This window comes from Acomys minous (genome assembly GCF_964271855.1).
Source record: "Acomys minous genome assembly, chromosome: 9".
Taxonomy (NCBI): Eukaryota; Metazoa; Chordata; class Mammalia; order Rodentia; family Muridae; genus Acomys; species Acomys minous.
In genome coordinates, this window is record NC_140490.1 from 41,208,600 (window position 1) to 41,218,782 (window position 10,183).

At 50.1% G+C, this 10,183-nt stretch overlaps 1 protein-coding gene across 1 annotated transcript in view; it reads right to left on the minus strand.

The window, feature by feature from the left end:
- CPLX2 (complexin 2) overlaps positions 1-6,991 on the minus strand; it is a 72,099-nt gene extending 65,108 nt beyond the window's left edge. The window contains exon 1 of the mRNA XM_084795842.1: positions 6,738-6,991. The gene's annotated coding sequence lies outside the window, so the exon portion shown is untranslated. The remainder of the gene's footprint in view (positions 1-6,737) is intronic.
- Positions 6,992-10,183: the final 3,192 nt, after the last annotated feature.

A 10,183-nucleotide genomic window follows, 5' to 3' on the forward strand; every position in this document is an offset into this window, starting at 1 on the left:
GTAGTAGGGACTTCCCAGAGAAGACAAACTGACAAACTTAGAGATGCTGAGAGGGACTGGGAAGTATGTGGCTTGGGGCAGGGTCAACAGGGCCTACTTGTAAGGGGCCTCAGAGCAGCCAGGGAGAGAGCCATTGATGGTCTTGGATTGGTTCTGCTGCTGGGGTAGTGGGGGATGGGATTTGAGCACAGGGGGAAGGCGGGAGCTTGGAATTGTCTTGCCAGGTTGTGGTCATGGCAGGAAGGGGTTGGGGAAGAGGGCTCAGCCTCCAGGAGTGAGTGTAGTAGTGATGCGTGAGAGGCTGCAGAAGACTTATCCTGGAGGGATTCTCTGATAGACCTCAAGAACAATCTCTGTGGCAGACCCTCGTCCCTGCCCTGGCTCCTGCCCCCAGTGGCAGCCTAGCAAATGTGCAGACCGTGACAACACCAGCCTCTGACTGATGGCTCCTGCCACCTTCTGCCTTCACTGTCTACTACGCTCCCTTCTGTTCACTCCACTTCCATCCTGTGGCCTTGCTGGGTTTCCCATGACCCAGGGCACCTGCCCTTTCTGTTTTTTTCTGCCTGCTTGCTTGTCCCATGGCCAGCTTTATTTGTTTATTTATTTATTTGTTTGTTTGTTTATATTGAGATCTTAGCATCACTGTCTCTTCCTGGATTCTTCCCCGGATGTTTTGTTAAACAGACCCCTTCTCTGTTACACACCCCACTCCTTAATTTACCCCCTAAGAATTTATAGAACCTGGCGAAATGCTCGTATGTGTTTGTTTTCTTCCCATTAGAGTCGAGCTCTGTGAAGGCCAGGCCCTTGTTCTGGCCCAAGGAGAATGGCTCAGGGCAATGCTTCTGGCTTTGTGTTTGCACATTTGGGAAACAGGAGGATAACACTTACTACACGGGGGTTATTGACAGCATTGCAGATACCCTGATACACAGCCAGCCAATGTCGGAATGACCCCAGGCATCCACCAGTCACTCTCCACTTTATGGATTATGATGTGGAAGCTGAGAGAAGAATGGGGACTCGCCACATGGCCTGGCTAAGAGGTGCTGGGACGGGTTTCTCTGCTGCTGGAGAGGTGCCTGGCCCTGTACCCTGCTCTGAGTAGGCGTTCAAGCAGCAAAAGCTGGCGCTGGGCTCTTTCAGCCATCTGCTGCTTGAACTCAAAGACCCTATCTGCTTGCCTGGCTGTCACAGCTTCCCGAGGAGTCAGCCACAGGAATTCTAATGCTGGGGTTTTGTGGAACACAAAAGCCTGCCTCTCGCAAATGGAGAAATGTGTTTTCTCTGCATTGGCAATTACCACACTGAACATCTAGGCAACAGTTTTCATCTTGTGGACACATTACCAAGATTAACTTCTGAACCCTATGAAGTGATGCTTGTTGCAGATTGAGGGGCACACGCTCGTGTCTTCTATCACAAGATGACCTGGGGCTTGGAGGGGCTCAAGACAAACCTCTTCAGTTGCTTGCTCTACTTCATGAAGAATGGTTTCTTCATTGCTTTAAATGCATTCGTCTTCTCAAGGACTTGAGGTTTTCGATATTTCCTGTCCCATTTGGTCACTGACTCAGCAATGTATTATATAAATATTTACCGAGAATGTACTAGGAATTCTTGTAGGCTCTGAGGATGTCACGGAGGAGCAAAATAGAACCTGCTGTTGCCATCCTACAGACACGGGGGAGAGAGATGGCAGAGTCCAGCTGGCAACTGGCTGTGTGAGTGTGGGTAAATTCCCTTCCCTCTCTGGGCCTTGGGGTTGGTTTTGTTGCTGTCCACTGCTTAACAAGTTCTGGTAGCCCTCATTTGTTATAGTGCACAGCAGCCATCTCTAGCTTGTGACTGTAGGTTCTTTGGAGCTGCAGTCCAGCTGGTGTTACTCAGAGCATGCATCTTGCTCGCCCACTCTCTTTTGCCCCCCTTTTATGTAGCAGTACCCACATTGCTCTTTCTTTTCTGTTTTTACTTTTTCTGCACATGTGATCGTGTTTGTGCATATGCGCCTCTCTCTCCTCCCTCCTCCCACCCACCCTCACTCTGTATGAGTGTGTGTGTGTGTGTGTGTGTGTGTGTGTGTTTGTGCATGCACGCTCATGCACACCAGAAGTCAATGTCAGATGCCTTCCTCAGTTGCTTTTCTACCTTATGATTATTTTTTTGAGACAAGGTCTCTCACTGATTTGGTTAGATTATCTGGCCAGAAAACCTCCTGTCTCTACATCCCCAGCACGAGGATTCCAGGTGCACACAACCACACCCAGTTTTTTTAGGTGAGAGCTGGGGATCCGAACTCACGTCCTCAGGCTTGCACAGCAAGCACCTTACACCTGAGCCATCCTCCAGCCCTCCCGCCCACTCTCTGAGTGCCAGGACTCTCAGACTGTCTCATTGTTTAATCATCACAGAATCCCCTTGAAAGAGGGACTTGGATACATTATGTCTACTTGAAAAAAGAATGAGGGGGTGGAGGCCACAGAGATAGATAACTTCTCCAAATTCACCAAGTGCGTTTGTGCAGGGCTGCGATCTGCGAGGGGCAGTCTAGGTCCAGGCCACACACCCATCGCTGCCACTGTTGTCTCTGCTTCTCTCCTTCCTTAAGAACAACCTGATGCCCACTGTCTGCCTCGAGGGGTTTCCAGAGACCCCCTCATTTGAGCAAACCCTTCTTAGGCCTCTGCTTTAGCAACTTTGCCCACTGGGCCTCCACCATGGGGGTGGTGTTGCCCTTGTCTATTTGGCTGTGTGCTGAGTGCTTCAATGGAGGAAGGCTGTGTCTCATCATCCCTGCCTCCCCTGCTCCTAACCCAACATTCTGAGCCATCCACTCTCCACACAGCCACCAGAGGCTTATTTTAAAAGCAAAACCAGTTTTTAAAAGATAATTTTTATGTATTTTGCATAAAACTCTAACTTGTGACCATGGCTTGGAAAGTTCTGCACTGTCTAGCTCTGCCCTACCCTCACCTATGGCCAGATCTCTCTGCACCTTACCCTATTCCAGGCACACTGGCTTCCTACTTGTCCACACACATGCCGGGCTCACAGTTAGCTCTTTGCTCTTTTTGGAATACTCTTCCCCACAGTAGGATGTACCTCTGTTATTTGGACCTCATTCCCACGTCACCATGTCCACATCTGTCTGTTTAGGTGTTTCCCGCATTTGCCTTTGCATTGTTGTTAGTGTTGGTGTCTACTCTGAGTGTGTGAGCCCCAGGAAAGCAGGCGTCACATGTGTCCGGATCCACCCTGTCACCAGCACCTGCCTGATGTGGATGAGCCAGTCACTATTGTCTTGAAGGGAGAGAGGAATCTGTCTGAGACTCTACATAGCAGCCCAGCTAGGCCCAGAGAAGATAGCACATCTGGATCAGTTAGTTCAGGCTAGCTTCACGGGAATGCGCTGATCACTACCCAGCACTAGCTTTGTCTGCGGCAGTCTTACACCCAGGCGCAAGGAGAGTTCATTGGCTGTTCTCTGCTACCTTCCCTTCACTGGGGATGCTAAGGGCTCCTTACCTCTTTCCTCATTTGTGTTTCTTTAACTTAAAGTGACTTATGAGATATTATCTTTCACAGTATTTCCACAGGCCAGGGGCTCCCCTGAAAAGGGAAAAATGCTATCAAGTCAGAGCACCAGGGCCCAATCAAGGTACACTCACTCAACACAGCTGTCAAATTTCAGCAATCACTGGAGAGACTTCATGCTCTAAAGAGACACAGAATGCTGAGTTCTTCTGCCAGGGCCTGGGCCAAACACTACTCATTGACTACATCAAAGGAGCTATAGTCTGCAGCCCAGAGGGAGGTGTGGCCGAATTCAGGGCGAATGGAGAAAGAGGCTTCCTGTTCATCTGGATAACCCTACCAGGACTAAAAGAAACTGCCTGGAGCTCCACAGAGATGAGGTCTGGGTATCTGACTTCAGAGCCTTCTGCTAACAAGAACCAAGGACCCCCCTGGAGATAAGCACAGTGGCCAGAGGATTGGTACCACTAACCTACTTTCAAGTCACTTCTAAAGCCTGTGAAAAGGGAGCTCGTCAGGTCTCAGAGACCAGTTGCCACCCATGACCTTCATTGTGGAAACCAGGAAGACATCCCCTGCCCAATCTTTAAGAGCTGGGGAAGGAAATAGCAGACTGTCATATGATCCAGGAAACCCTAAGGTCAAATCTTCTAAGCAAATTAGTGAACCAAAAAGCTCTATGGATGATAGGTTTAAAGATCCCGGCCCTGCTCTCAGCACCGGGAGGTCCATGTTTTGGTAAGATGTGACTTCCTGGTCACCATGCCTCCCATCCTGTGAGTTCAGTCTTGGTAGCCATTAGGGCACCATCAGCGTACAATTCTGGCTTGGTAAAATTTGTTATCTCCCCATTCTCCCAAAGTAGCTCCTTCCAATGTATGTGTCGCCATAGGATGGCTTATTCCTCAAAACTTCTTGCTCAGGACAGAAATGTCCAGAACTGGTGGAGGCAGGAAGGCCAAGACTTAATGGCAGCTGAGGTGGCACAGCATCCGAGTGACAGAAGTGGTTACTGATGTTGAAAATATGTCTGCACAAAATGATATGACGTCTTATTTGATGTCTTGGGCTTTTCCCAAAATAAATCACTCTGTTTGTGTGTGTGTGTGTGTGTGTGTGTGTGTGTGTGTGTGTGTGTGTGTGAGAGAGAGAGAGAGAGAGAGAGAGAGAGAGAGAGAGAGAGAGAAGAGTGGGTACAGAGGAAATTGAATTGGCCAGTCACTGAACCTGGGTGGTGTCCCCCTACCCTGAACTCACTTTGTAGCCACAATAACCTTGAACTTCTGATCTTCCTGCCTCCATCTGGGATGAAGTTGCGTGTCACCATGCAAGGTTTATGTGGTTGGTGTTGGGGATCGAAGCCAGGCCTTGCTGCATGCTAGGCTGGTGTCCTAACAATTGAGCCACATCCCTAGCCCCCTGCTTTTTCCCTCTATTAAAAATATGCTTAAAACATCCCATCCTGAAAGGCATTTTGGGGACTGGCCTCAGCCTTTCTATTCTCATTTCATAGTCCCCATCCCGAGGACCTTCTGGCATGGTGACATTACCCTGGTGGCTGTGATTTCACACCTCTAGGCCTTTATGCACAGCTCCATCTGTCTGCGATCCCTTTTCTCCCATAATCCAACACTCCTGTCTCTGAAGTCCCACAGCCTTGTTTACTAGCCTGAGTACTTATCACATCATATTTTAATTTTACTTTTCGCTTCCTCTACTGCCCTGTGGCATCCTCGCGCGGTGGGGACGCGGGGGGGGGGGCACTTTTCCATCCTCCCAAAATGTGTCCCTAGACCATGTGTTCAGAAAGAATAATTAAGGATGATAGCTACTCGGTTTATCTTTCTTTCCATATTGATGTGACAGGCACCCCACTAAACTCGTTGTGTAGCCATGACACTAAACCTTAACCCTGCGTGTACCGTTAATACTACCGCCCTTTCGAATAGAGTTTAGCCGGTTTCAGGAGGTTATTTACCGGTAGCTGTGTCCAACAAAGTGATTGGCTTCAGAACAGAAGCCACCTGTTCTTCCTACTCTGGATCCCTGTGGCTTCCGGTGTTAAGGCGGCCAGGTTCTAGGTTCAATTCTGCAACTAAATTGCTGTGTGACTTTAGGGGGCACCTCTGCCCCCTCGGCCCTGTCTGCCTGCAAGTATTTGAGAAAACTAGAGGGTCACGTGATACGAGGGCCCTCCCAGCTTCAACTCCCAGAGAGGAGATTTTTTTTTTTCCTTCCACGGTTGGTTTTCTGCCCAGGAGCTGGCTTCCCTGTCTGGGAACCTCCCAGCTTCTCATACTCAGACTCTTTTCTCGCTAATTGCAGCCTCTCAGAGCAAAACTGCGTTTGCAACCTGCTGCCCAGGTCGCCTCAGCTTCCCTCCCTCCTCGGCAAGCTGGGATTTCTCTATAGGTGGGGGTGGAGCCCTGGGCAAGAAGGAGGGGAGCCTGCAGCTGCCCGGCTCCTTCCTGCGGCTTCCCTGTTGTTTCTCAGCCCCTTCCTCCCCTCCCCCACGACGGAAACTCAGCCTCACACTTTCTAGGGATGTTCCGGGCACTGCCGGAGCCAGCGGTTGTAGCCAGCAGCCACAGGCTTCTGGGCTGGTCTCTCCCAAGTCCGCCACCCGGAGGTGGGGTGGACACTTGCAGGAAAGGAAGGCGATGCGCTCCTTCCTCCCAGTGCAGACTAGGCCCAGCACGCCCCTCTGGAGCCGGGGACCCTCCAGTGGCGGTCCCCTCCACCCTCTTTCAGAGTCCTTAGCTGAGCCCCGCCATTGCTCCGCCAGGCCTCGGTGACTGCAGACCCAGGCTTGGGCCGCGGCGGTGACTAGGCCCGGGTCCAGCGCGCCCCCGCCGCCGTTCGGGGAGGAACGGGAGTCCCCGACAGGGCAACCTTCCACTCCGGGAGCGCCCAGGCCCTGGCGCCGCGATCTGTGGGTCGCGGCCGGGCTGCGGCGGCTGGCGAGGGCGTCGGGGCGAGCTGGGGTGATCGCTTGCTGAGCCTGGGGGGCCGCTAGGTCCCACAGCGCGGGGAGCCCAGCCGAGGCCGGGAGCTGTCCCCGGGGCGGTGCTGAAGGGAGCAGCGGGGAAAGCACAGGGGAGGGAGAGGCCGGAGCCGGGGCGCGCAGGGCTCCGGGCAGCTCCGGCCAGGGTCTCCCGGGTCGCTCGGCTGGCGACACGGAGCGAGCGCGGTCTACGAACCTGTTGGAGGCTGCAGTTTCTCCGCCGCCGACCAGGGCGCCCGGGACCGAGGCTCTGGCGCGCCTCTCCCTCCCGTCCTCCCCACTCCTCCGCCGAGACGCTCCCTCCTGCCGGGCTTAGCGCGAGCTACGCGGGGGGCGCACAGCCCCTCTTCTGTCGTCCCAAAAGCTGGTGGAGCTGCAGGGCTTACCGCTCAGAGGCCTCCCCCAAGGGCAGCCCGGCTCCCAGGGAGACCCGAGCTTCCTGAGAAGGGAGGCGGGGGCTGGCTGCTGGGACAACAGAGAGTGGCAGAAGAAATGACTGGGGAGTTCCCTAGACTCACAGCTCTATCTTGAAGTTTGGGGACACCGGGTGAGGGTTTTTTGTTGTTGCTAGGACATCCCATCTTGGAAACCTCCACACACCCCAGCCCCCCACCCCCGCCGCCACTCCAATCTGTAGCAGTAACTACACACATATGCCTTTAACTTACCTGTTCAGCTGAAGAGTCCAGTCAGTTCTGTCTTTGGTATCTCATTCGGGTTTGTCATTAAATGTTCCCCAGGGAGATTTTTTTCTGAAGATAGGGTATCTTCACCAGCCATAGACCGAACCTCTTTCCTGGTTCTCACCCTGGCAGAGGACTGCTCGTCAGAGCAGACTCACCTTGGGCCTTAGCACCTGTGTCTTTTACCTTTCCGCTGCAACCTTACTACTTAGGTTTAATCCACAAGGTAAAGTGTCTTCATTGTCAGGGAATACTTCACCTTGCTATAGGGTCAGCCTGTAAGTCCCTCTACTAGGTGTTAGATCATGTATTATAATTATTGATCCTCACACCCCACCCCCTGCAGCTACCACAGCTACCAGCCTTGTAAAAGCCGGATGCATATTTTTCTCAGGATCTCCACCTAGCACACAATAGTTGTTCGAGTATAACAGCTAAGTCAGGGGACTCCCCCTTTCTTCCTGTGACTGCTCATTTGATTTCTATATTTTCATCGCTGCCTCCAAGGCCCCACTTGGCAGCCTTATCACCAACACCTCGCCTCTGAGTCACCAGCCTCTCTTACTTACAATGACCTCAGTTTCTACCTTGAGCTGCTCAAAAACTGTAAGTTGCTTTCTCTTTGCTTGCCACACTTGTCAACCTTACTCACGGGGACAAGTCCTTCTGGTCATTCGGATTTTAGCTCAAATGTTGAAGTGCCACTCCCACAAAGAGGCCATCTCTGACCATGTGTTTAAAATCCGTGTGCCTAACACATTTGCAGATGACAGCATCATATCACAATATTAAAACGCTGAGTACCTCTGATTTAATGCTCTCCCCATTTACTTAGTAGTATTACTTCACAATTTTCTTTGTTGTGCTAAGGATCAAATTCCAATTATTTAGTAGTTACTAGTCTCTGATATAATTTTGCAGTCATCCCTTGCTATCTATAGGGGATTGGTTCCAGGAACTTGACACAAAAGCCTGAAGATGCTTAGATTTATTATATAAAATGCACCGAATTTGCATACGACCTACACAGTCTTCCCATATGCTCTTTCTCGGAGACAGGGCCTCATGTAGCACAGCTGGCCTCTCCTGCTGCCTCCACCTCCTAAGTGCTGGGATGGCCAGCATGTGCCATCATGCTTGGTCTTCTTCTATAACCACAGTCATCTTTATATGACACATATGTCTGCTGTGTGATCAGCTGTGAGCATTCTGAACTGAATTTATCTGCACATCACAGACTCTTATCTCTGGAGAGCCTGGGACTGTGAAATCACCCCTGGGCCAGAAGTCACCAGAGAGGGGGGCACCTAGACGTTTTTAGAGAGGGAAGACGTGGCTGGGAGAGGATTTTAGGCCATTTTGTCGTGTTGTAATGGAATATGCCACAGCCTGAAGGATTTAACATGAGCAGAAATGTACAGGCTCGTTGTTCAAGTGGCTACAAAGCCCAGCACAGTGCAGTTGGCAAGGACCTTTCTGCTGTTTTCCCATGAGAGAGAATTAAAGAGAGGGGGAGGAAGAAGGAGAGAGAAGGAGAAAAAGAGAAACATTTAACTTCAAACTCTGTTACAGTGGTTATTTATCCATTGATGAGGACAGAGCCATCATGAACTAGCCTCTCATAAGATATCACCTACTACAGTGTCTTAAGAATTCCGGTTTTGGCTGGGTGTGGTGGCACACACCTTTAATTCCAACATTTAGAGAGGCAAAGGCAGGTAGATTTCTTTGAGTTCGAGGACAGCCTGGTCTACAAAGTGTAGCCAAGGCTACACAGGGAAACCCTGTCTTGAAAAAAAAATCTGAATTCTGTCTCTAATACATGAACACGGTCAGTCACAGGGAAATCACAAGTACATGGCTGTGCCTGGAGTCACAGGCATGAACAATGACACTTTGTTGTCCTGGGCAACAGCAAAATCAGAAAACAAAACAAAACAAAACAAAGCAAAAAAAAAAAACCAAAACCAAAAACAAAAACAAAACAACCAATTCCCTTCTCTGCCACCCAGGGCAGTTTACACTAGTGCTCTCACTTGATGCCCATGACAACCTTATCCAGTAGGCGTTATTCTGCCCATTTTATAGCCCCAAACAATTGAGGGCAACAGAAGCAGACTAACTTGACCAAAGTCTAACAGCTTGTAAATGGTTATACTATTCCTGGTACCATGATGCAAGTTGGGATCTACATCTAAGGCATGACCATTTGCACCTAGGAATTTGCATAGCATAGGAGACATAGATTAAATAGTAGATTGTAGATCAGGAGTTATTTTTAACCAGGAGAGGGACAGGGCAGCACAAACAGACAGGCGCCAAAATCAGGATGAACTGAAACTTGAATACCAATTACAACTTGTTGGGCGCTATACAGATATGACAAACTATGGTAAGAATTTTACATGCTGTGTCTTAGCTGGTCAGTCTTGCTTACTCTTCTCTACTTTACTAGGGAAATTGAAGTCACGAAGCTGGTGAACAGCAGGATGGGGCTTAACTTGAGTTTATTTGACTCAAAGCCTGAGGTCTTAACCATTATGAGCCGCTGAATCTGAATTTCTGATGAGCAAGAATGACCCAGAATTTGCACATGATGGTCAGGTCATATAAAGCCTGTGCATGGGATGTCTGGATGCCCTCACTCGTGTTGGGAAGCCTTCGCGTAGGGAGTGCTGCCGGGCAGTGGGAGGGAGGGTGAATGCTTCCTTTGGGGAAAGGTTACAGAAGCTAAACTTGAACTTTTAAGAACTAAGTAGGGGGGGGTTTACAAGTAGACAAAAAGGGAAAGTGCTTCAGATAAAGACAGAATATCCAAGGGCCTTGGGAAATAAAAATGAAGGGATTGTTATGTTTGTGTACATGGAGTTATATGTTATATGTTACATGTTGTATGTTCATGAAGACGCTATAGGATGGAAATCATGCTGAAACAGGCTTGGACTCAGCTATCATGCGT